This window comes from Corvus hawaiiensis, chromosome 2 (genome assembly GCF_020740725.1).
Source record: "Corvus hawaiiensis isolate bCorHaw1 chromosome 2, bCorHaw1.pri.cur, whole genome shotgun sequence".
NCBI lineage: Eukaryota > Metazoa > Chordata > Aves > Passeriformes > Corvidae > Corvus > Corvus hawaiiensis.
Genome location: NC_063214.1, coordinates 10,794,147 through 10,821,103, shown reverse-complemented (window position 1 = coordinate 10,821,103; position 26,957 = coordinate 10,794,147). Strand labels below are relative to the sequence as shown.

The 26,957-nt window shown below is 37.9% G+C and overlaps 1 protein-coding gene and 1 long non-coding RNA gene across 6 annotated transcripts in view; one reads left to right on the top strand and one right to left on the bottom strand.

The window, feature by feature from the left end:
• Window positions 1–26,957, top strand: part of ROBO2 (roundabout guidance receptor 2) — a 1,061,828-nt gene that overhangs the window by 61,807 nt on the left and 973,064 nt on the right. The window lies entirely within an intron of this gene.
• LOC125318419 overlaps window positions 4,757–26,957 on the bottom strand; it is a 28,146-nt gene continuing 5,945 nt past the window's right edge. For 2 of the 5 annotated variants that reach the window (XR_007200344.1, XR_007200351.1), the window contains exons 2-4: window positions 22,671–22,852; window positions 19,474–20,170; window positions 4,757–9,030 (exon numbers count right to left, since the gene is read on the bottom strand). This is a non-coding gene — a long non-coding RNA (uncharacterized LOC125318419). Of the gene's footprint in view, window positions 9,031–19,473; window positions 20,171–22,670; window positions 22,853–26,326; window positions 26,400–26,957 lie in introns of all 5 variants that reach the window. The other 3 variants (XR_007200346.1, XR_007200348.1, XR_007200343.1) reach the window with 3 other exon arrangements.

Below are 26,957 nucleotides of genomic sequence, written 5' to 3'. Positions count from 1 at the left end.
AGGTAGTTTCCTTAAGGATTCAATTATTTCCTAGGGCTTCCTATAGTTGGATCTGGGGTACAGTGGACGTGGAGTACGTAGGGAAGTGGTGCAACTCTTGCAAACCTTAAACTGTTGCTTTACAGCACAGCAGTAATCAAGGATTTTAATTTAGGACTGACTCTTCCCTTTCCAGATTCTACATACGTTTTCATGTAGCCTTAAAAACGTAGGTACATCCATAATATGAAACACAGGGAGAAAGATTAATCATAAAAATAAGCAATTTACATGATATTAAAAAGTAGCCATTTTAATTCCCTCTAGATGTTGGTTTAAATAGAAGTTATCCCCCTAAATTATCAAAGGATTTCTGAAAGTCTAATCTGAGCTGCATAAGCTAACTGTATTCTATAAATCTTCCAATCTTTTTTTTTTAAAGTTCCTAAACTGATCAGCAGCCTAATTCATTTACCCTTGGGAATCGTAGAGTATCACTTTAAATGATTAAGTAATGGGAAAAGAGCTTAATCTCTTACAGCTTGTCTACAAGTAAAGAAGATCAAAGACAGAGTGATCAGGTTTTCCAGCTTTGCTGCTCTTTGGAGACTGGGGAAATTAAAACAGTCTCTTGTAAACTTAGATTTGTAGTCCTGTCCTGAACAAATATGTTCATAAATATATGGGAAGTTAAAGAAGAGAACAATTTGTCATATCTCTAGAGAAAACTATTACCTTCTTTAAGAACTAATATATCAATTTACGCAAGGTCTGTCAGCTTGGTGAGATAAGCTGCAGGATAGCACTGGCTGGAATTTCTCATCAGGAGCTGTTCTCCTGGAGTGTTTGTGCCTGCAGGAAGCACAGTGTGTGCCATGAGCTTCTGTGGCTCCGAGCCCTCCAGCTCTGGGCAGGACATCTGGAAATATCCCCCCTAGCTGTGCAGTGGCTGCCCAAGCAAACGGATGCTCTTGTAATTCATGGCAGTGACGAAAAAGGATCTTCTCACAGGATTTCTGGTTTTTTCACCTTTCTGTAGTGTGGTTGATCTGACACCTGAAGCAGATTTCCCTAGATAAAGGGGAAATCAGGTCACTCTGGCATTTGGTGGGATCCTTACTTGAGGAGCCACTTGGTCATTTTTATATATTTTACATTTTTCCTTCTGTTTGTTTTGCAACTCTTTTTGCATCTAAATTCACTCTTTTTACTTCATTTTAATGCACATTAGAGAAACTGCTTGGATTTCTTTGTTACCCTGGAAAACCAATTCTGTCCTGCAGAAGTAAAACAAATGAGCTGTTATCAGCTCCTCAGTACATGTTTATATTTGAAGTGAGTGGAAACAAAGCTCCCCACAAGTGAAGGGGAATTTAAGAAAGCCTGGCAAGCTTGAAGGGGTGAGTGTTGGGCACAGGTTCTTGGAAATTTTGCAGATCTTCAGAGGGTGTAATTTCCACAGGAATATATGTGAAACCAAGGATAGTTGTGCTTTAAATATAACTTCATTCATATTGATTATGTTGTCCTCCCCTGTGAAGCTGAGTTGCAATGCCTTGAAATGTTTCTGCTCGGGAAAGAGGTGTCAATGGCCCCAATAAAAAAGAGCCGTGAGAGGAAGAGAGAAATTGGTCCCAATACGTGGTCAAAAAAATCAAAGTTTAGCAAAATATGTGGGGATTCAAAATATGCTTAATTTAATAAAAAACTTCTTGGAGAGAAGGTTTGTATATGATTAGAAATGCCTAAAATATGTTTTTCATTGTAAATATTGCACCTGTGAAATTTCATTTGATGGATAGATTATTCTGGGCAAGGGACCAAAACAAAGTAGCCAAATGACAATAATTTGATAAGGGAATGAGAATATATTGTAGCCAAAAGGATGTGGGTACAGTTTTTTAAAGCCTTTGAATGAATAGCTATCTCTTTAAACTTCTTATTAAATATGATATTTATAAACAATTTTTAAAACACTTGTTGAGTTTTAACAATTTAATGATATTACGTAGGACTAATATTTTTGAAATAGCTGATAATTGCAGGGCTGTCTGCTGCTATAAACTTCTAGTTCATTAGTTTCCAACTTAATAATTTAGCTAAAATTTCAAACCCATTACCTCAAACTTGTGTATTTGACTTTGATTTGATTAAAATGATTGAGAGAAGCCAACCAAAGGAAGAAGGTGCTCCATAAAGATGATTCTGTAAAAAAAAAAACCAAAAAAAACCCCATTCGAAACCTGTTTTCAAGACAATAGAATGCAAATTTGCATTCCATGTGTCAAAGGTAATCCAAAATTTGAGACTGTGAGGAAAATTTACTAGTTTTACATTTAAGAAATTATTTTCTAGGTATAACAAAAATATAAAAACTTGAAAATGCCTTGAAGTCAGAGGAAAGGAACCATGGGCTTGATTTATTGAAAAATGCATGAAAAGGAAAGAACCTAATAAACACGAGTTTACTGTTGGTTTTGGGATATTGCCAGGTGTATTTCCTGGAATGGGGTTTTCACTACAGACTGAGTAGGATTAGGGAGTCATGTTCCCCACTATCTTTGAGTTGGGGCAGGCTGTTTCTTTTTTTTAATACCTAGAATACACTTAGAAAGTACAGTGAGGAATACTGTAAAGAAGCTTGTATCCAGTTCTCTGCCATAGAATATTATCCATTCACTTAGTTAAGCTACCAATTTATTAAGTTTGACGGTATAAAAGGAAAGTATTACCAAATCTTCTTTTAATGAAAACACACTGAAAATTTTACTTTTTCTATGTAAGGTGATTTTTTCTGTTGACAAAATCTTGTTCAGTTGAAATGAAGAGAATGTAAAATGTCGAATTTAACATGATTCTGAAGTATGGAACCACATTTAAGTTAGTATAGGAATATTATTTTCATAAATCAATTGGTTGAATAGTATGCCTTGAGCATATGCATAAAACTAAAAATATCCTAGAAAAAGCATGCATGTTAAATTAACTCATAAATCTACTTTTCATGTCCCAGGACCTATCATTACAGAGTTCAGTATCATCTGACTTAGAAGTGAATTAATACCTGGTTATGGTTTTGGAGGTTCAGGAGCTGAATTTAAAAAAATAAATAATTTTAATCCTGATTGAAACTCAGTTCTCTTGAAGAACCTTTCCTTCTCACGGGGAAAAAAAAAAATCTTTTACCCTATACAAATTCATGTTGTAAGTACTTTAAAAAGGGACTGTTGTTTCAAGTAACAGCCATTTAAGTAATCCAAGGCAGGGATGACCCAGGGTTACATCTCTGCTTTTGAATGGATGGAGAATTTATTAGTGCTGTTTCACATATCAGAAGAACTTTGTACCTAGTGGGATAAAATCCTTCTGATGTTGTCTTTCATGTGAGAGCTGTTCATCTTTGTGCTACGTGTACAAACATTACTGGGAAAATACCAATTTTCTATAAGCAAAGATTGCTTCTGTCTGAGCTCTAGCTCCCTTTGTAGCGACAGTTTGATATTTATATGTAGCGGGTTCGGTTTGTAACCGGGCAGAAGCACCAATTTAGTGTTGTGGTTTGGTCCAAAATACTCATTACTATTTACCTTCTGTGAGATAAGAATTAGGAGAGATGCAAAGCAGGCACCAAACTTGAGAGAATATAAAGAAGTTTATTAACAGACCAAAAGAAGAAAAAAAAATTATACCACGCCTTCAGAGCACTTCTCCTCCCCCCCCCCCCCCACCTTTCTCCCTTCTCCCACTGACAATGTAAAAAGACAACACTTGAGATGTTCAGTCTGTTTACCACTTCCAGAATAACCTTGTTCAGTCCATTTAGGAAGAGGAGTCTCTCTTGCTCATGCTATGGAGAAATTATCACAATGAGCCAGCCGCCCAGGTTGGTTCTCTGCTCGCATGTGAGTCCCTTCCCACGACTTACAGCTTTTCCCACAACTGCTTTCGAGGGTCCACTCTTGAATTACTGGGGTACAATTTTAAGGTTGAGCTGTTCAGAAACAAAAGTTCTCTTCACCCATGTCTGGGAGCATTTCATCTCTAAGAACAGAGGCCCTTCTCCTTCCTGGGGAGCAAAGGGTCCTCCTCATCTTCATCTCTAGGACTATCTCTGGGAGCATCTCTAGGAACTGAGGTCTTCCATTTGGAGCAAGAGGCCTCATTGCTTCCATCTCTCCCTGTTCAAACTTCTCATCAAATTACAGCTGCGTCAGCATCTGCCTATCTCAGCGCAGGTGCTTTTGCTCACAAGTACAAGTTGAATGCTCCACCCCCCTGCCTTCATGAAATTACAATGGGTACTCTGATGTATCGTAGCTTTACAACAGAATTTCAGCTTTAAGCATCTCCTCTTTCTCTTCCCTCAGGTTTTCAGCTCTTCACAGTACTAAAAGGGTTAATCTCACCCAGGCCTTGCAGCTGGAATGTCACTTATCACTGTTGGTCACATGATCTTTTGCCGGACCGCGGTGCAGCTTTAGCTGAATCTTGGCCGCACTGGAGAGGGGGGAGCCAGGCCGCTCAGGCTGCCCACAGCAGGGCTGGGGGGGGGGGGTGGTTCCGTGGGTGGAACAGGGCCCATCAGCTCCAGGATGGCTGTCGCCTGGCCTGAGCAGGGCCTGGGCCGGGCCCTCTGGCCCCCACATGGGGCCTGCAGCCACCTGTCCCAGCACAGGAAACAAGAGAGGGCTCTGCCTGGGGTGTGTCTGTTCTTAAGTGTGGATCACAGAGGCGGTCACAATTTTAATTGGCTTAAAGAATTGTCCATATTCAAACTGGCCAGCTGATAGGTTCTGTCAGGTCACGGAGGAGCTGTAAGCACCCCTTTGCAAGAACATCACTTCTGGGACTATGTTTTGCTAATCCATGACATTATATTAAATAATTATTTATGTGGGACAGAACAGGGTTTACAAATAACCACACATGGTGATTCTGGGTCCTGAGCTGGGCCAGGAGTTGGACTTTGGTGATCCTTTGGTGGTTCCCATCCAACTCAGGATATTCTATGATTCTCTACTCTATAAAGTTGTATTTGAGCATACTTGGACAGATTGTGAGGTTTCCATCCTTAAAAATACCTCAAAGCCAACTGGACATGGCACTGAGCAATCGGGTGCAGCTTCAAAGCCAGTTTTTGCACTTCATAGACTGGTAGGTTTTTTTTTTTTTTCTTTGCCTCTTTCCCTTCAGCCTTGCTCAAGAGTTGAATTTAACAGTGCTGACAACATTATGTATTACAGTAGAACATACAGAAGGCATGCTGTAAAGAACTGTAGAGGCATTTCACAGTGTATGCATTCTTTTTATAGGTGAATACCCCATTTAAATGTTGAACAAAATTTAGGTAGTAATTAAAAGTGTTTAACCCACATAAAAAATTTTTATGTAGGTTATGCAATTAGTTTTATTACAGAAATTGCATTTAACTTAAGAACTGATGACCTTATCTTAATGCAGTAATGTATTTTTCATTAAAATGAAACATCCTGTTAGCCAGGCAATAACCAGCCAGAAAGGAAGAGATGGAAAAGGTCCACAATATACCATGTACAACATCTGTCTAAAAGAAAAAAATAGCCAGTAATGAAGCATTTTTCAATTTATTACTATGTCATATTGGAAAGTTTAAACTGTAATTAAATGGATGGCAACTACTAGTACACTGTCATTTTACAACTTGGATGGCTTCTACTGCTGAGCTGTCCTACCTCCTTCAGTAAATTACAGCTGTTGCTTGGTCTTTTATGCAGGCTTTCACACATGGGATGTGTTAATCATCAAGCAAGATTATTGAATGCATTTCCAGACACAGGAACAGCCAATATTTCTTCTGTCAAATGCACCTTCCACCTGTTTGCTGCAATGCTCTGCATTTTTAGGGGTTTTTTGTCTTTGTTGTATACTGATAACAACATAGATCTTGAAGATGAAGTTTTCTAGATGACTTAAGATGATACCTCTGAAAGAGTAAATATATTATTATCATTGCTTTTGCTGTGATGAGATTGCTTACTCAGTACAGCATATTATTATAAGTGTTTGGTATTTGCAGCGATCAATATTTTTAGCAATGCTCTATTACAAGAAGGAGAGGATTTTTATATGTAACAAGTGAATAATCCTGGATTGCCTAAAGAATCTTACTCCATGCTGTGTATTTGCAGGCAGTGTACAAACATACCACCTAGGGTGGTGTTGATGGGGTTTGGACTACTTTTGCTCTCTTCAGATGGCTAAACTGCTTTTGATGGCAGGTAAAAGTCTTTAATTTCATCTTTTTTAAACCATGCTTTTAGATGCCAATATTTTGGAAACAAGTCAGTTAGGTTGAGCATGTTTTTTTGTTTGTGTTGTCATTATTGAGAAATATTGTTTTGGATCAGCTAGAAATTCTTACTAATATCAACACATCGATGGATCTGAATCTGCAACCTTTGCCATCAAACAGAAAGCAAGAATAATAAAAAAAAAAAACCCACCAAGCAAACAGGAAAATATTAAAGAGTTGAGGTTCAAACCATGAACGACTCTTTCTCTGCTTTTGAGTAAAAAACCAATTTATTGCTTTGGGAAAAAGTAATTCTCAGTTGGCTAATTTTGGGTATTAGGTCTGTTTTATAGTAGGCTTCAGTAAGTGAAGTTCCCAAGGAAAGCGATGTGTACAGCAAGAACAGTCTTCTTACTTTATTAGATGTCTGGGTGGGTTTTATGGCTTATGTTTAGCTGCTAATAGTGTTCATTCTTCCTTCAAAGTGCTAAGAGAGAGATCTTCTGTAAATGTTTTTCTTCTTGAGTTGGATCAAATACCAGAATTGTAGTAAACGGAAAGAAAAAAAATACTGGTTTTGTTCAGTAGTGAAAATACCTTTTGCTTGCTTACATGGCTTTTCAAAGGTGTAAATGATCAGGGGACTAATTGTCCTGGCACAGTAGTTACAGTCCTTGAATAGAAAAGTTCATCTACTTGAGATAAGATTCCTTGAATTTCAGTGGATTTTACCTTCGTTTTAGTTGGGGTTTTTTGTTTGGTTGGGTTGTGGTTTTGTTGTTGTTTTTATTGCTTTGTTTTGGTGGGGTTTTTTTCTGGGTGGTGGTGGTGTGTGCCTGTGTGTTTATTTTACTTTAGTTGGTGACTATTGTCAGGGCAGGAAAAAGAGTAAACTGAGATAGATGACCATTTAATGTGTGATTTTTTTTTTTTTTTTTTTTTTTGAGGCGGGAAGGCACCTCTGGAGATCACACAATCTAACCACTTGCTCAGAGCAAGTTGCTCTGGGCTATATCTCATTGGGTTTTGAGCATCTCCAGAGGTGGAGGCTCTACAACTTCTCTAGTAGCCTCTACCGGTGTCTGACCACCTTCACAGGAGGAAAGTGCTTTCTTGTGCTTAGGTGAAATTGCTTCTATTTTAGTTTAATGTCCATGTTTTCTTGTCCTGTCACTGGATACCACTAACAAGAGCCTGGCTGCCTCTTCGTTTTTGCCCCCTTCTGGTATGAACACACGTGGATCAGATCCCCTGAACCTTTTCTGCTCCAGGCTGGACAGTCACAGGTCTCTCAGCCTTTCCTTGTAGGATAGATGCTCTGGTGCCTTAATCATTCTGGTCTTTCCCTGGACTCGCTCCAGAATTTGTCTTGTACTCGACCCAGAACTCCAGGTATCTCTCACCAGAGCTGAGCAGAGGGGAAGGATCTCTACCCTCTGCCTAGCTGCTCAGGAGTTTTGTCCTTCTTTGTTTGTCCTTTTTTGCTCCAAGATTGCACTGCTTGGGTTGGTGTCCACTAGGACCCCCAGGACCTTCTTAAGATATCTGGTTTCCAGCTGGTCAGTACAGGTGCATGGGATTTTATTCCTCCCCAGGACTTTGCATTTCCCATTCATACAGTTCCTGTCAGCATGTTTCTCCAGCCTGTTGAGGTCCTTCTGGATGGCAGCACAACCCTCTGGTGAATCAGCCACTTCCTCAGTTTTGTGTAATCTGCAAAAATGTCATGCTTTGTGTGTAAAGATGAAACTTTTGTCTCCATTGCAGAAATCATGAATACAGACCACCCCGAGGCTGCAACAGCTGACTGCTGCTGAGCTCTTGGTTTTTAAAATAGCTGCATGCCAGTTATAAACCCTTTTTTTCCGCTAGATTTTTTTCCATAAAAATGAATATTGTCTTATGGTCAAACCTGAAAAGTTTTGGTGATTATTTGATGATGTCTTATGGATGAAGGTCATAAAATTAAACTTATTTTGCTAGCTATTGTTTGTTGTAGATGATGATCCATTACCCACATTAGCACTCCTAAATCAGATGATTTTTTTTTTTCCACTTTGACACTTATTATTGTTAGTGGTACTGTGTGTAGGTTTTATTGCAATATTTCTTTTAAAGGTAATCACACCATATATGAATAGCAAGTTGGTTATACTTCCAATTTCTGTTAGGAATTACAATCCTGCAGTAGTTGAAATACTAACATTGCTAATAAATTAATGGATTACCTTCAAGGAGCTTGATATTTTTGGGTGGGAAGGTGGACTGGAACATATATAAACTTGCAACTTTTGTTAGTTTTGCACTATCCAATAAATGTACCCAGGCTTCAGTGAAATGGGCACAGTCAGTAAATAAAGGATAGCTATTAGCACCTGAGGCCTTCCAGTGCCTGTAGGGAGGAAAAAATTCTTTGCTGGGAGGATGATGAGGATGCTGGAACATATTTCCTGGAGAAGCTGTGTTTGCTTCCGACCCCGGAAGTGTTCAAGGCTGGGTTGGAGGGAGCTCTGAGCAACCTGGTCTAGTGGAAGGTGTCCCTGCCCATGGCACAGGAGGTGTAAGTGGATGATAGTTAAAGTCTCTTCCAAACGAGGCCATTCTGTGATTCTATAATTGAAGTTTTAAATGTTACTATTTTTACCTCATTGTGAGGGAGCAAATGAAATGGCAATTGCAAACAATTTATTTTTTTGTTCAGTCTTCTCTTTAAAAATATTGCTGGGGTTTCAAAACTCATTCCTGTGCCTTTACATGACGTGTTTGTGTCAGTGGTGTTCCTGGAAGTACAGAAAGATCATTTGAGAGGGTTAATCAGTGAATGCAAAGTTACTCATAACGTTTCAGGCAGGACTGCATACCTAAGCTGAGCCTTAAGTTATCTTCTTGTCTCTTATGGATATGATGCTGAAGGTGCTTCAGCTATAAAAACCGATCAAGCAAGGAGTCTTTTCAGATATCTATGCTGAGAGTATGTGTGGAAGGGATTTACTGGCTCACATGGCAGCTGACAAAGGAGAACAAATGGGTAAATGCCTTGGTGGTACAGGAGGCTTTTTGTGAGGCAGTGAGTAGGGTTTGCAAGGCTCTGAGGTGCTGCAGAGGGATGTGTTGTTTCAGGTGTGGCCCCAGAAGCTCTTTACCAGCTTTGTGGGCAGGGATTTGGTGTTTGACTGCCTCAGCACCCAACATGTGAGAGATGCCTTATCAAGAGGTGCTTGGTAATTGGGGTGGGCAGAGATTCATACTGGCAGGGAATCTGCATAGGCTGTCCAACCCGCTGCTCCTGCTGCTAGCTGGGAGGGAGGGAGAGAGGAGCTGAGGGAATCCAAGTTTCTCCTGTTGGGTGCAGGAGAGTTTTTGGCTTCTCTCAGAGATCCAGGAATTTGGTATGTAAATACTTTAAAGCCCCTGCAGGACAAAGCCAAGGAAGTTATTTAAAGGCCTGATCTCTTTGTCCTGGAAGGAGTTCCAAACACCCTCACCAGGGCTCTCCTCAGGGAGCATGCGATTGCTCACGGGAATTGGGAGCTGTGCCTGAAACACCTGTTTAGCTGTCCCTAACTAAGCACATGCTTTCTTTTGCTTTCTTGGAGAAAAGACCAACAACTGTCAGAAGGGGTTTAACCTGGTATATGTGATTTTTGCATTGAAGTGGACTGAATCACTCATGCTGTAAAGGGCAGATGATATATAGATGAGGAAACTTTTTCTTCAGTGTTTCTCACAGTCCCTCTGCATGTTGCTCATTGCAAGCACAGCTGGCACGAGCCACTGCAAATTCACCACTTTTGTTCACCTGCCTGGCATGGCAAGAGGAACTTCAAGTGCAGAGGTTAGCAAGTTAATTGTGGGTAGGAAACTCGTTCCCCTGGAAAACAGCCAGGCTAAGGCAGGTTACTTTGCACTTCAAAATTCAAGCTGAGCTTAGTAGAAACACAGCCACTCTTATCAGTCAGAGCCTGGCAGAGGAGCAAACACCTGGTTTGGAGTGGCCAGACATTTGGTTTGGAGATCCTGGCCTGGAACGGACTAATAGACAAGTGGGGTGACAAGTTTTCACATACAGAAGATAGGATTGCTATAGGAGATGCAAATAGTATCCTATCCACTTTGTGAAAACATAAATGCAAAAAAAATAAACTGCAGGGAAGAGAACAAAAGGTATGTACTACTTGTTAATTAAGGATGATGATATTAACAGAATATTAATGAGGCTGCGATAAAAGAGGAGTTCATCTGAAATGTTAATGTGAAGCAAGACTTGATCGAAGTTACTAAATATAAACTCTGTATTTGATTAATCACTTTTTATTGTGGTATATTTTTGGATAGTATTTAGCAACTACCTCTGAAAAAGTAATTGTGATGGGAATCAGAGAGTAGTAATTGGAAGGCAGGTGATACAACAGAGATTATACAGGAGTGGCTGCTCATCTTTTTGCTTTGCCATAAAGAAACAGGAACTTAAATTTAAGCTGTTGCAGTCGGTCCAGGCAATGCTGACTGTGAGACTGTAACTATAGAGGGAGCCTGTACTCCATCTAGGGAAACGTGCCCTGGTGTGCACTGAACTGAGAAGAAATATAGGTACTTCTACTGGCATGACAACCTGAACCCCCTGGGTGACATCCAAACTTGTGTAATTGCAAGGCCTAGATGACATTAATCACTCAACCACAAATTGAGTTTCAAGCTAGAGAAGTATTTGTCTGTCTTTCAGCAAATACACCGTTCTTGAATATATAATCATTTCAAATGTTTGTTGGGCTTGGGGAGAAAAGGTGAGCTCAATGTAGAAAGAGTAAAGTGAAAATAAAAACCTGTCTGACCAGTTCAGTGGTTTTACTTTTAATGAATAACCCCTTTTTATGGTTCTAAAATTTCATTTTTCCTTTGATACAGCACAGCTCTGTTAATGCTCTTCATATTTTTATGCTTAAAAATCCCACAATAGAGCTTCCTATAGTGAAAAGAGCCTGATTTTTAATATTTTGCTGGAATTTAAACATTAAAGTTCATAGCAATAATACCCAGCAAGCCATAATGCAATATGAAAGGAGAATTTTATCTGTTTACTGTTTGGATTACATATAAAGATGCTTCTTTTAAAAAATGAGCATCAGCCTTCTTGTACAACTGCCTGTGTCAGTCTGTGGTGATATAACTGGAGGTAATTAGGAGGTGTGTATGAGGAACAGCATGTAAAATCTTTAAATAGATGCTCATCTTGGAGGATTCAGCACTCTGTTAGATATATTCAGGAGAGGTCCTTTGATTTCTAAGATTTTTTTGATAACATTGTGGTGGAGGGGTAAGGAACATGTTAAACTGTTCTGAGAGTGGGGCAGGCTTGCCAGTCTCCTCTGGAGGCTCTTCCAGATGAGGTTACTTTTTCTATCCTACAGATTGTGTCAATATTCATTATATTTTTCTCAGCTCTGCAGTTAAATACAGGAAGGTGAAGGTGAAGCTTCCATTAGGGTGAGAATAATTGAGGACAATTTGGAGAGAGAAACTTTAGACTTTTAGGTTTTAAGCAAACTCTTAAGGATAGCATTTCCTGAATCAAAGTACTGGTTATTTTCATAATTTCTCTGATTGTTTTTTTGGATAAAAATTATGATATTCCTTTTTCCTTTAAAGATGCTAAGATTCATTGATAATGAATTATTAAAGCATGGAGCTAAATTTCATTGATGCCTGTAGAGTAGCATTCTGAGACTGTACAGAGTTCTGTCAACTTCACTCTGAAATTGTTCAAATTGAAGTATTGTGAGTAACCATGAGATTGTATCTTTCCAATTGGCAGCACTGATTAAATTTCTTAACTTTCACTTTTCCTTTAAGCGGTATATTTGATTAAGTATCTCAAGGAGATTTTTAGACTCTAGTTTTGGATGGGCATTGGCATAATTTGATTATAGGAACTTATCAGAGACCTCATTTTATTATTTTTGAGCCAACTGTCTGTCATGATGGTCTTTCCTTTTTTTTTAAACTTCCTGAAATGGTTGTCATGACAAGTACACCAGCCTGTTTCTAAGCAGAACACATTTCAAAGCACGTTTTTACATCATACAGGCTGCATATGTATTGCAGTCCTTTTCCAGATTCCCACACTCTTCTCTCTTTATTGAAAAGTTATTTTCCAATTGGAATTATAGCATTTTGCATAAATCCCAGGGAAAGAACAGTTTAGTGAGTGTGGCTTCTGTTGGCCTTGCAATGTAAGTTTGGATTTTTGTGAAGTTTCATGCAACGTTATAGGATTCTGCAAAACTTGAGTAAAAATTTTGCTCTAGGGTTAATAGAAAGTTTATGCCCCAGGCATTTGGAGGTAAGTCTAGGATAGAGCTGTTGGCAGATACAGCTAAAGAGGAAGCCCTTTAGTTAGATAGAAAGTATGGAAACAAATGCAATGTTGTAGTCCCTTGATAAAACATTGTTAGCCTCTTGCTTAGCCCCTAATTACAATCTTATCTGGTAGGTGTAGAGTTTGCAGAAGCGTATAGAAAAAGCTGCATTGCCATCTGTGGGAGAGGTGTTTTGAGTAGACATTTGGAAGACAGTAGAGGACGTGCTCTGAAACACGTTAATTTAAATGTATTGTTTCTGCTGAAAAGAGTGGGATTGAAATCAGCATGCCTGTTCAACACAAAAATTAAATTACAGGTGGTGTTACGTGCTGATTCAGGTCCATATATTAAAATAATTTGTGGGAGGAACTGACTCTTTCAATGTTCTTTTCAAAAGACATCCCAACTTCTTGACACTGTTATAGCTCAAATGGTAATTAAAGGAAGTCTTGAAGCAGGAAAGAGAGAAAACGTGCAGTGCATTTTTGTTCTCTTGCTGATACACATGTAAATCTCATTTACACCTCTCCAAGTTACCAAGTAAAATCTTCCACTAGTAAGGCATAGGGTGTGTGATCTTGCAACTTCTTGTCAGACCAAAGGATTTATCTAATAAAAATCACTTCTTGCTTAAAGAAAATCAAACAGAATTACACATCAGTTATGTAGGGCTGCATCATTTTGCTAGGCAAGTTCTTAACAGGATTTTTACTGGAGTGGAACAAGTTTTAACTGCCTATTTCTTCCGTCAAAAATCTAATATTCATAATGGATTAAATGCTCATCATTTAGAAGGGATCACTTAGGCTAGTTGATGTCTTCTTACTGTCATTCACTTCGTGGACTGCCATTCTAAGTATGAAAAGAGAAGAAAGAAACCTTCTGTTGAATGTTATTTTTTACCATTCAATCTACAGTGGGGGTAAGGAGACTGACAAATTAAGATATAAAATGTCCCTGGAAGGTGAAATTACTAAAATATCCATGCATTAGTCAACCCTTCTGTGAGATTTCTTAACAGTCTAAGGAGTAGATAGATCTTTCTGGAGAGAGAGAGAGAGAGCAGTGAAATTGATGTTTTATGTGTGCCACTTTACTGGCTCTTTGTTTAGCTGGAATAAATCTGTATGAAATGGCATCATTTAAAGGACTACATAATCTGTGGGAGTTGATGATGAATTTTTAATTTGAGAAAGACTGGCTTTTTACAAAATAAGCCTCATGATCTAAGATGTAATGACTACAAATTGCTGTTTTAAATGCCAAGGCTGTGGCTTCATTATTTTTTGCACATTAAATAATGATTTTAATAAAAGTCTAGAGTTCATGTTCTCTTCTGAAAGCTATTACCTCTCAGCTACTGGCATATACCTCTTTGTCTAGAGGGCAAAGTGAGCAACATCTCATATTTTTCTCAGGCTCTATATGAAAGCATTAATTTCCTTCTGATGCTTTGACGGAGCTCCAGTGCTGTGGGGCAAGTTAATGCAAAATGATCACATTCTCACTCATAATCAATATAGCTGTATGACAGTGGGCATCTATTTTTCATTTTAGTAAAGCTGAATAATGTGTGGATTTTGTACAAAAGGCTCCTTTTGAAAAGCAGGGATGAAAATAGCATTTTTAGCAGGAGGCTGAGTCACTTGTTTATATCTGCAGTTGCCTCCTAGCAAAGAAAGATCTCAATGTGTTTCACAGTGAACATTTTCTCTTATCACTTACCTGTCGCATTTGAATAAATCAGATACTTGCCATTTTACTCAAGGAAAGCAAACAACTAGCTATTGATCTCCTAAGGTTTTGTGGAATTACTTTTTCCATTTGAGTATCTCTGTGATCTTGGGCTCCTTACATCAAGGTTCTGGAAGCAAAAGCTGCCAAAGCCCCGCATAAGTGTTGTTCGTTATTGAGAGGAGAATGATGGAAGGAAAGAAAAGTGTTGTTTTCGAGACAGAAGTTTAAATTAAAGCATCTGCTTTTGTGATTCCAAAGTCTTTAAGTGCCCAGACATAGAAGTCTGCATATTTGCATATCATTATGAAAAGTTGATGGAGGAGTGTCTCCTGTGAGAGGGATTCCACACTGGAGCAGGAGAATAGCATGTGGAAGGAGGAGCAGCAGAGATGTGTGATGAACTGACCCCACAGCCCCTCTGTCCTCCTGTGCCTCTGGGGAGGAGGAGGCAGAGAAAATTGGGAGTGAAATTGAGCCTAGGAAGGAGGGCTGGGGGGAAAAGATTTTTTTAAGATTTGGTTTTAATTTTTATCACCCTATTCTGGTAATAAATTTGAATAATTTTTCCCCAAGTTGAGTTTGTTTTGCCTGTGATGATAACTGGAAAAGGAGCCTATTATTACATTTTTTTCTCCTCTTTCCAGATGAGGAAGGGAGTGACAGAGTGACTTTGGTAGGCACCTGGCATCCCCCCCCAAGAGTTTAGTATTATGTTTGAAAAGTAAAACTTAAAAACTATCAAAATTTTCTGTGCCTCAGCCCCAATTACTAATATTAGTAATGTATAGTAGATTGTTCTCATTATCAAGTGGTCAAGATTCAGAATGTGTGAACATAGTATATTTAATCTTTCAAGAGAACAAAGAGAGGAACTTCTTAAAGTCTTTCTTAGGATCTGTTGAAGTCACTTTTCTAGTATAATAATAAACTGCCAAAATATTCCAGTAGAAGATAATACTTTGATTATTTCAGTAAAGTGTTATAAATGGAAAATATTGACCTCAGAAGTCAAATAACAGCAGGTGTCAGAAATCATGTAATTATAAACGGCTGATGAGAACATTGTGAGATGCATTATGGAAGATTAGCTTTACTATAAAAGTTCTATTTCTGGCAAAAAATGTAACAGTGTAAAAATTCTCAGAATTCTTGTTTCTTCTCAGTATTGGTGTATAAGATAATTCTAAATAATAGTATTGTGCAAACATGGGGGCAGGGGGCTGGAAAGAAAACCAAACCTATTCATAGGGAGAAAAACTTTGGCATTCTGGGAAAAACTAGCCAACTCTAGCTAATGTGAATAAGCCAGGTATCAAAAGCCCCTTTTTGATTCGCGATGTGTAATTGTGAGCTTCAACTTCCCTTGTAGCTGGGTTGATACCTGTTGCACAGCTGCAGCTGTCTGTGGGGCTGCTTCTGCTTCCACCACCTGGAGTGCTGAGCAGGATTTATGGATTGTCCCGAGTACACTGGAGCTGGCTAATCTCAAAACAAAGCACGTGATGGTTTTGCCTTGTAAAGGTGCTGCAAGATTTCGTAGTTGCATAAATTTGCGTGGCAAGGAGGGGACCAGACAAACTGAGACAGATCTAACAGGCACAGAGATGTACATCGCTTTACTGAGGGACTGGCAGGTGCTTTCACCATGTGGTTGTTCACAAGTGGTGTTTGTAAGTTCTGCCCCTTCTTCAGAATGCTTCCACCTGCCTACACAGCATAATCCTCCTGTCATCTGCACGGTGTGTCAGCCGATCGTCTCTTCTTTTGGCCTCTCTTTCTGCCAGAATAATGAAGTGTCTCCTTTTGAGGCCAGAGAAAGAGGCCTTAAAAATTTGTTCTTGTCACATTACTGGTGGTTTTCTAGCCTGTGTTATAGCAGGCTCTTCATTTGTTTGCTTCATTTAACTAGTAAAGAAATAATGTGACAAGCTTTCAGTCTCATCAAGTAGGACAGATTAGGCACTCTCAGATTTAAATATAAATAGATTTTAAAAAATCAAGACAGCAGGATGTGGAAGTATTTCTTTTTTTGTTCTGCAGGTTTTTTTGGAGGTTTAGCACTCTTAGCAAATGTGAGTGACCACTGATATATCATCATGAAGACATAATTTTTCATCAGATGCCATCTGCAAGTATGGCTAAACCTTCCAACCTGTGTTAGACACAATTATCTTGCTACCTACAATTTGTAAAATAGGAGACCATTCAGTTGTTAAAGGTTGATTTCCATGTTCTCATTTACGTTAATATTGTTAGTAGTTTCTTAAATTAAGTAGCCAAAAAGACTGTACGAGCCAGAAAGGAAGGAACTGAAATATTACAGACTGGATTCTCTGGTAATTTGCCTTTTTTTTGTTTGTTTCTGCAAGTAACAGACAAACTCTCTAGTCTGCTGTTCTCTGGGATGCAGCTTGTAACAAAGTAAGTTTCTTTCCTGGTTGGATATTTTGTTTGTTTGGTTTTTATTTTTCCCCCCAAATCCATAAATTTGGTGCATTGAGAGAGCTGCTCTAACCAAGAAAAGACTCTGAATATCATGGGAGCAAATCTAGGTCAGTGAGAGGCTGATACCAAGGCATGTTTTGAGCAATCATATAGAGAATCATCAGAGTTCAGATACCTGGGGTATGCAAAAGCAGTGTTATCCATGGGGAGTCAGTGGGAAACAGTCCTTGTTCTGTGAGCTGGGGGGCTGCCTTTGGGTTTTGAAAGTCTGCACCATTGCTGAAAGACAGATTTTTTTTTTATTTTTTTTTTATTTTTTTTTCTTGTTGGATGGCTTTGCCTCTGTTCCACAGAACTCTTTGCCTTCTAACAGCCAGCGTGAGAGCAAAGCCAGGGTTATCTGTCTAGGGTTAGGAGAGGAAAAAGCCCTTTGGTCAGTTATGATCCCACTCTTCCGTGCTTTCCATCACAAGGGAACAGATGCATTAAATATTGCCAGCCTTTGGTTCACGTTCCTACTGTGACAAAGCTGCAGTTGTACTTCTGGTTCAGCTGGACTGTGCTGCTGATCTTTCTACAGGTGGAAAAATAAAATCACAACAAAGTCTGCTGGCCCAAGTTTGTGGAATAATTGTATTTCTTGGGATTTGTGTGAGCTTTTAACTTTGAGAGAGATTACCGAGCTCCTCCTTTGTTTTGTGTTTAGGTCTCCTCACTTTTTCTGGCTGCTCCTTATTTCCACTAGTGCAGTTATGTTGCCCCTATTGCCCCTCAGTCCAGTTTCTTTGGACTGATAACACCCTCATACCTAGGACTCATACCCTATCTTTATCCTTGACTTTGTGGATGTTTCCTTACAGCAGTAAATCACACTTTAGAAGTTTTATCCACCACTACCCACAAATCACTCCGTGTTCTGCAGTGTATTATTACTGAATCTATAAATAAGGGAATAAATCATCGGTTTCTGACTTGCAAAGAATATGCCACCACATATGAAAATACATCAATTTTTAATTCATTTCTGAAGGTGACCCAGAAGCAAATGATCACCATGCAAGTAAAATAGAAATACACATATAATACAGTTCCCTGATGAAGAATTATATTTTAAGAGCATCTGTAGGATTTATGATTTCATATTTATAATTTGCATATGCTCCGTATTTGTTTGGGATTTAATATGCTGTAATTTCGTAGCTATGTAAATAAATTCAGTGGGAACTGCTGCCATCTCCTGGTCGACAGCTAAATTAAGGACCAGGCTCGAAAATTCAAACTGGTGCTGCAGGGAGGCTTTCAAGGTCTTCGTTGCTAAAGCTGAGCTTAAAATTCCCAAACGCTTCAACTTTCAATATAAAACCCTAGATATTTTACAGGGTGGTGTTTTTGATGAGATTCGCTTGAGTTTAACATGAAAGAATGTCACTATTTCGTTATTATAATTTCTTTTTAATAGGACTAACTTTGGTAGAAATACTAGGGCAGGTACCTTCCCTGTAAATATTTGCACTTCCAGATTTTGAAATTGAATTTTTTATTTGTAAAAAAAATCCTAGTTTGTAATTGAAAATATGAATGCCATCTGATGCCTTATAGGACCTTTCCCAAGTAAAGTACCGCCTCTAGTAATTTTTTTTTTCCTTCTTCCCCAACCAATGAACTTATTCTGTAACTTTTTTTTCTTTCTATCAATGATTGCACTTGAAGAAAAGTCAGCGTGGTAAGATCTGTATAGTTACAGTATGAGCTTATTGAGCTTCCTTCTTAATCTGTTATGTTCCTTTTTTCTAATAAAGTGACATTTGGCTTCATAGTGAATTCCACCATTCTGAGTGGATGTTACACAAAGCTATTTCTTAGCTGTGTGCTTTCAAGTGTGCCTAAAGCATGTCAAAACTCAGAAAATTTGTATGAAACAGGTAATTTTATAGTTTTTTCCTCAAAGTCTGTAGTGGTACATCATGCAAAATGAAGACATCCCCCCCTCTTTCTCCTTGTCTTCTTAATAGATTTATCTAATTTTGAATACAGAATGTGAAAGCACCTCATAAAATAATTGTCACAGTTCTTATGCTACTTTTTTTTTTTCTTTTTAATACATAGCCTCTTTTAAGCTGTGCTCTCAGCTGGTGGATGTGTGCAGGGTCTCAGTACTAACACTGCTATCAACCTTCAATTCCTTGTTCCTGTGAACTTTAACAAGTTCATTTTTTACACTTATTGTTGCAGTGGTATTTAGTGTCTTCCTCTGCAGCATAGTTAGGCTGAATAATTTTTAATGTTAAGTGGTTTATTGGCTTATGCATTAAGTGAGAGGAAAAATCTTTGAAATTTTGTCTTTGTAGTATGTTTTCAAATTCAGGAGTCAGTGTTACATTCTGTTGGCAAGTTTATGTAAAACATTCAGTTCTGCCTGGTCACTCTGAAACACCTGAAAAAGTCTGTGCACAGAGAGAAGTAACCAAAGGAAATGCAAATTCCTTGGAATGCTTAGTTGCTTTTCTAGATACTAATGCAAAGGTACACAATGTAACCAATCTTTATGATTCTGTCTCATACAGAAGCTGAACTGGGCAGACAGCCACTAACTTCACTGTTTTATCTTTTTACATTTAGATATATGACTAGAAAAATAGCTGATAATATAAATAATAGGGGGAAAAGAAAAAGTAAACTTACCTGAAGAGAGTAGAAAGAGGAAAGATGGTAAAAATCTATTCCATGTGAAATTGATTAAATGAAGAACTGAATTTAATCTCATTGAGGGCTTCTGTGCTTTGGCTTCAATACAATTATATTGTGCCACAGAGAGAAGACCACATCATTGCTTTAAAACTCATCTGAATTTGAGTAGTAGAAGCAAAAGAAAAAGGTTAAAAGTATAGTCTAGAGAATGAATTAGGACTGAGTGGCTTTGTGGTGTTTTGACCTTAAACTCCTCGAACAACTACAAATTATTTCTGTGGTGACAGGAGAGGATTTGAGGAATAATTAAAAGAAGACTATAATAGGAGTTTTCCACAAACACAGATCTGTCTTTCTCCAGACAAGTTAAATCAGTATGTTGCTCAATAGATGCATAATTTATGAAAATATTGATGTAAACAGCTTAAGGAAAAACATGAAGAATTAGTATTGTCTCAGAGCTTAGACGTTCAACACCCAGTGCCAACCTGACTATCTCAGCTTAGTCACGTGAGTTTTCTGTCTCTGGATGCAGCACTAATTAGTCTTGATGATTTTAGAGGTCTTTTCTACCCTCAATGATTCCATGGTTCCACAACCTTTTCCGTGGAGAGGTGTTTTGATCGCTTAAAGACACGAAAGATTTCATTGTGTTTCTGTGAGGATCAAGATGATGGCAACAAGGTAAACTCTGGAAAAAAAGATTATGAAATTAATTTAGTCTAAGTTTTGTAGTGTCATTTAGATTTGAATCATAGTTTACTCTTTCATCATCTCTTCTTTTAGTGCTGCTGCACTGCCAAACACAGCTTTTGTTATTTCTTTTTTTCTGCAGAGTTTGATTGTATTTCCTTGCTTGTGAGGTAGTTTATTCTTGCATATAAGGTGCTTTGTGGAGGTTTCTCCATCCTTGCCATCCCCAGCCTTTTCGGAGGGTCTGCCAGCCAGAATACTCTGTTGTAGCTGGTGTGCAGAGTGCTGCTCTCTGAGCAGCGGTGCTGTGGCAGGACACCTGCAATGGGGCATCCTGCTGAGGCCAGCACATATGGAACAGGATACAGAAATAAACCACTTGACTGCAACAAGATTAGGTTCAGAAGCAGAAGTATATCTGTATCAGTGTACAGAGGATGTACCAGAGCAAGTGGCCTCAGGTTTGGGCCCTGGTGTGGTCCTGCCTCTGTCCTTCTCCAAATTGGATGAGCTACCTCTGCACTGCAATTTTTGGATCTTATGGCTGTGACCCAAAGACATTTTAACACCAAAAAGCAAGCAAGGGAATTGCTGACCCCAATTGATTGATTATATTTAGTGGAATACAGCACTTGTAGTGATGCTGCAAAGTTAAATGTCTTTACTTGTGTACCCAGCTTTTAAATTTAATGTTGTAGTAACAAAACTTTTAATTATTTCCTTTAGATAAAGATTTTAATTACACACATCTAACCATGAGTTCTTGGCTCTACGGGATATCTTAAAAAAATCTTTTCTGACACAAACCCCACTTTTCTCCAAAGAGCTGCCATTGCACTGAAATGTGCAGCAGGTAAAGGAAATAATTATTTAACCAAATATACAGCTAAAGCTTCTGGTGCCCAAACCCCCCAAACAATCTGTACTTGAGGAGCTAATTGTATTTACATTCTACAAACAGATCAGATTTGTTAGAAATGAAATTATCAAAAAGCTTAGAGGTAAGTGGGTAAATTGTTTCATTCCACTGGAGAGCAATACTGTAAACTTCAAGGAATTTCAGATATTTGTGACAAGTATGACTTTAGCCCATGGTTTTTAAAGCTCTTTTCAGTAACACTTGAAGACATCTTGTATGATTGGAGTCTTGCATTTGCACGCCCTGTGGTGGTATGCATAATTGACTAATGATGTCTGTAATTTTCCTGTGTGATTAATTCATTTGAAGCTATAAATATTCTATATTAAATTATGCAGAAATTCAGCAAGTTTTTAACTGATGTATTGAAATGAAAAATGATTTCTGTATTTTTTTTGTTCACTAACCAAACCAAGAATTAGAAGACATCAAATGGTAGTTTAATGACAAAAATTATAGCAATAGTAAATAATATAAGTACACAGTTTTCCTGTAATATGAATAGAAGAAGGAAGCTTACTTTAGCTGATGATTTAAAAAAAAACCAACTTATTTTATTAACAGTTTTACAAAATCTTTCTATTAGCTTATGTTTAAGTCTTTGGGTAACCCAGCAGAGAGTAAAAGTCTTGTGGAAATTCTGTTGGGTGTTTTCATGAGTTCTGTATGAAACTTTGTTTTTTTTTTCTTACAAGAAATTAAATTTTTTCTCTTTCTCAGAATGAAAAAGAAAAAAAAATCTTGAAAAGTATTACTGAAATGCTCAGAATTTTTGAAACAAAATGTTTCATTGTTTATATGATGGACTAATGCATTTTATTCTTGTCTGGTTTTATTTTGAGCTTACCAAAGCAGCTTCCTGGCATGTAGAGGCAAAAGTTTAATAGGATGACTTTATTTTACATATCTTCAGTGATTATAGGACACACTGCCTGATCTGGAAGAACCTATAAATATTCTGGACAACTTGGGGGGGAGGAGCGAAAAAGAAAATAATGATTTATATATCTCTTTGTTCTTTAAACAAATAAACAGTTGAGAAGAAAAATCCTGTTGTGACAGCTTTGAAGAGATGAAGAGATTAATGAACTAATCTCAGGAAGGAAAATGTGGCCTGATTAAATCTTAAATATTTTCCTGTCGTTCCTCACTGTGTTCAATCACACAGTGTATCATCCTTGAAGTACATTAAGACAGGGCTATTGATACTTGTGCTGACTTTTTTTTAGGAAAGTCTAGACTATTTTGCTACTAGAGTAAATTGGGTGAAAATTATTAGCAGTTTGAATCACTAGCATCGTTTCTATGCAGAGGTATATGCAGAGCATGGTCAAGGCTCAAGATTATTCCCTTGTGTTTCAGTTCCTCTTAAAGAACTCTTTGAAACATCCATGGTTTTAGAGTGAGTTATCAGTAGGAGTGAGATTTTGCAGTCAGTGCTATTCTAATACTTGATATCTACTGTTTTGAGTCTCCTGAGGGACAAAAAGATGTGAAAGCAGTACTGAAGTTGAGAATACTGATGTTTAGAGTGGCAGTTCCCATGTGCCATGTATGTCTGTGATGAAAAAAACATCACCTTGTCCATGGCCTAGGAATGGTTGCAGTGACCAAGCCCTTTAGGATCCTGGGACTGACTCCCATCAGGATGCACTGTATGAGTGCTGAGGACTTCAGACCAACACCTGGAGGATTGATAAACAGTCTTTGGATGAGGCTGGCAACAAAATCGGGAGTAAGCAGATGAGGTACTTCCAGTATCTGAATTGAAAAGAAGTCAGGAGCAACAATATAGGTGTGGGTTCTCTCCCATTTGCTTGTAGCTTCCACATTTCAAACAAAACAAAGTGGTCTTGAAGACATTTTTGGACTAACTGGACCATTTTGAGGAGAGGCAGTAGGAAGGAGAGTTAATGTGTTGCTGGAGTTACTACAGAGCAGTGTGGGAATTACATGTATTATGGCTGGATATTGAGGGATAATTCAGCTGTGGGAGTTTTCTGTCCGTGTACTTAAGAGGCTATATTTGAACATGCAATTTATAGAAGGATTAGCTAATCTTTGAAAATACAAACTGGAAAAATTGCAGTCTGAACTATATCAAAGCTCCTGATGTTTGCCATAAAGCTTTCAGGTTAAGCCCATGTCCTATGGAACATGTTAAATGAATGGCACTATTAGGAGCTGCAAAAGTATGACATTAGAAATATTACAGCACTAATTGGCACTACTTTTACCGACCTAAATATTGCTACTTTAAGTTCTCATTGTTCACTTGCATTACAAATCTCTTGATGAATAGCTTTTTGTACAGGATTGTCAGATTCAGCTTTGACAATTCATTTAATTTAATGGGTTGGTAATTCAGATAGGTTAACTCCGCAATGAAAGGGTCATCCTGAGAGTGTCTGCAACAGAAAACAAAGTAATCCTCTGCATCTTTGGCAAAATTAGTCAGAAGATTGTTCACATCTATGGGTGCTTAATCAGGAAAAACATGCAAACTGTAGGATCCAGGTCATATGTATTGTCCATTAAATACAGGAATAATCCATTTAAGATAGAAGTAGCCATGGTTACACAGTAAACTAAAAAGCAAATTGGAAGTAAATTCAAGCATGTAGTCTTAAAAAGAGTACATTTCAAAAAAAAAAAAAAGGGAAATTCTAATTGAAATCTTGTTTTAATAGACCAGATACTTCATTAGCTAGCATAAAATTCATGCTGTGTTCCTGACCATATAATCCAATAGAAGATCATGAAACTAAATCAGTAATATGTCATTCATTGAATGACAATTCTATATAGTGTGGTCCCATCATAAACCAAAGCAAGGAAAATGCTCTGAATGTCAAATCAACCTGGAAATCAAATGGAAAATCTTAACTACCCTTTTTTTTTTTTTGTAGTGACAGCATAACAGCTTTAACTACAGTAATATCACTCTCCTTCCTGAAGTGTGATTTTAACAGATATAGAACATAAAAGTGGACAGGATACAGCAGTATAATGGGAAAGGACTGGGAAGATGTTGGTTCTGTGAGTACTGATCCTGTTGAGGTGACAGCAGGGTGCTTATTCTCCTGACTGCAGAAATGGGTTCAGCCCCTCTGGTATTATCAGAACAGTGGGTTTGGTTTGTCGTGCTTATTAAATCTGTAGGGGTGGAGCACAGGGTTGCCACATGTATCCTCAGACAGCCCTGATTACAAGAGACTTCTTAATTTTTTCACTCTCCTTTTCAGCACCTTTGTATTTTCCTGTCTTTGTCCTTCTCCCAGTTAACCTATCCATAATTACTTTTGCTCCTTTTCTGCCAGTTTTAGTAAATCCATACCCAAGTCTGGTGTTTCTGACACAGTTACCCAGGTCATCTTGGCCTTATGGTATCACTGAAAAGGTGACCCCGGTACTACTGGCTGTGAAGGACAGCTTTTAAATGCTCTGTGTTCCCACTTTGATTGTCTGTGCAGTTTTTCTTATGTAAGAACCCAATAACCATCTATGATGGTCAGAAACTATCTTATTGCTGTCTGAGACAACGAGAACCAAATATCTGAAGGGCAAGTTCTACTTAGGGCAAGAAGATGGAAAAGCCCAAAATATCAGTGTTCCCCGTCAAAGATTCTGTTCTTGAAAGGTGACAAGCCCTGCAAGCAGTGGAATCTGACAGAGGCCTTCAAGCAGCTCCCTATTTTTATTTCATCTGCAGTGCCAGGAGCTGCAGTGGTAGGTTTGTGCTAGACTTCAATTTCCAGAGATGTCTTTGATTTCAGGAACTGAGTTTCATCTGTCAAAACCTAGACACTGAGGTTCTTGAGAAATTCTCTGTGGGAAATGAAAGGCCCAGTAAATTGTTTCAGTCCAGGAGCTTCAGTGGACCTGACCATGCTGGCATGGGGTCATCTCAAGAGTAAAGCCATGCAACGATGCTGTGCCATTCCATACTGCATCCCTACCACTGTTATCTTCCTCCCTGGAATATTGTTCCTCTTTTGGTACTCATTTTAGTGTAGCTTGTTGCTACACTAGAAGGGTCTCCTGAGCCCCAATTTGGGGTATTGAATACTCATATCTGCTTCTAAATTTTACTCCAAAGGGAAAATGAAATTGGACCTAATAAAGAAATAATTAAAATGAAATTGCATGCATGTGAAGATTTTAAACCTAAATTCATGGAATGGTGAATAATTATTAATTTCACAGTGAAACTGGAGTTCATTATAAGGTAACCATAAGATCAGGCTCATGTATTCTGCATCTTGGAAGCAATGCACTAAATGCTTTTGGTGTCTTTTAAATGTGTTGTCTTTAAGGTGTGTCTATTAAGGATTGAGTACCTTGCTTCCTATTCTTTAGGCATAGATAATTGATATGTAGGGTAGAATTTAATTTTAAGTTGATGATCTTCAATTTTTAAACTGTTTTCAAGTGATGTTTTATGAAGCCTGGAAAGGAACATTGTTTCCCAGAACTGCTGTGAGTTCAGAGTTTAGGAGGATTACAGAATCAGGTCATGACTAAAAATTATCATACATCATTAAGAACAGGTTTTGGCGGTGATCTGTCTTTATAGGTACTGCAAAGTTCAGTGAATTTATCTTGCTTTTGCTAACTTCTTCATTTCAGAGTGGAAAACTTGGAATATGTTTCATTTTTGAAGTGATGGTCCTTTCTGTTGTGATTGGACCTTATATAGATACATTCTTATATGTATATATGCAACTTCAAGAGTGTGTCTGCCAGAAATGTGGTGAAAATTAACAGAAGAGTGTGCAAGAATATGCCAATGTGTGGTCAACGCATAGGAAACAATTTTAAAGACTAAGCAGATTAGAAAATGCTACTTCATTTTTTGCAGTGTAGAGAAATTTCATTGGGTCCATGCAGAAGTGTTATGGTAACTTTTGCTATTACCTTCTTATGCATTTGTGTTAAGAAAATTTCACTAAATGATTCAGAAAAAATTTGTATATCAGAAAATATTTAAAAGGAATGTCTTCCTAGACATTTGTTATTTAAGACTAAAACAGTAACAACCATCGCTCCCTTCTAACCCACCTATGGGGGTAAAAAAGCAGATACTGTAGATAAATATTAGAAATACTGTCAAACATTAGAAGGAAGGAGATTTCATTCTCTGGAACAATTTGTCTATGCTAAAAATCAAACTCTGAAGACATAATTTTGTGCTGTGTTGCTGCTAAAAGCATGTCATCCACCATGACAACTTACCACTTAATACAACTGTATGAAACAAAGATGCTGAAACCTGCATTTAGATGTCATAAGGATTTCTCTGCAGAGTCTGACAATTAGAAAGAAACATATAGTTTACAATGGTCACTGATGCTTTATCTTCATTAAAGGTTTTTTTACAATTAATTTATAATTTGAGTGCAAAAGGATAAGTGAGTTCTTGATTCTGCTAGCGAGTCTGTGAAGGGTAATTCCATTTATTTATGGAAAAAGTAAAACAGTTACACATTTTAGAACTTCATTGGGGCTAGGCTTTTGTTCATATGGTATAGTGCAGTGCTACATATATGTGTGTAGTTTCTTGAGACTCTAAAGTGGCACACATTGGGGAATTCCCCCCCCCCCCCCCATTTATTATAGCTCTAAAAAATATAACATGAATTTAAAGAAGCAAAATAAAAAATGAGGAAATGTATACAGAAGAGGGACATTTTTGCTTTAATTTGAGAAAAAGGTCCCAACAGAGTTAAGGGCCAGGAGAGAAATGGAGCGGTTTAAGTAGCCTTAGGGGTCTAAGTCCTTCTAATGTTTCATGTATTAAAGTCAGAGAATTGAGAATTAATTCAAACTAAATGTGGCAAAACATGAAAATATAAGAATCTAACTT